This window comes from Populus euphratica, unplaced genomic scaffold (assembly GCF_000495115.2).
Source record: "Populus euphratica unplaced genomic scaffold, PopEup_1.0 scaffold51.1, whole genome shotgun sequence".
Taxonomy (NCBI): domain Eukaryota; kingdom Viridiplantae; phylum Streptophyta; class Magnoliopsida; order Malpighiales; family Salicaceae; genus Populus; species Populus euphratica.
In genome coordinates this window covers 424,781-425,237 of record NW_011499932.1, presented here as the reverse complement: position 1 = coordinate 425,237, position 457 = coordinate 424,781, and positions in this window count along the sequence as shown.

The window sequence follows — 457 nt, the reverse complement described above, 5'->3', positions numbered from 1 at the left end:
TATGAAAATTATCTTAGCATGACATTATCGACTTAATATATTAAAAGTAAAAAGTTAAAGGAAAAAAAAGTCAAAAAATCAGGTTTATTCTAGCCAACTTGTTAAATTCATAACTTAAATTATGAATTTCATTTGATTAATTAATTATTTTATTTTATTATATTATAAAAACATAAGAAAATATAAAAATTTAATACTTTATAATTAATTTAATATCAAATAATAAAATTCAATAAAGTCTGATATTAAAGTATGTCATTGAACAAAAATAAAAATAAAAAAATCTAAAAAGCTTCTAAGAAAATCACGGGCTTATACCAAAAAGCTCGTGTGCGTGGGATAATGGCAGGCCGGCGCACCTGAGGCAGAATTTTTTTTTTTTGCTTTTGATATGAAGAAGATGACTTGCTGTCAACTTTTTTTTTTTTTTTAAGTTTTGCGATTGATGACAAGTCAG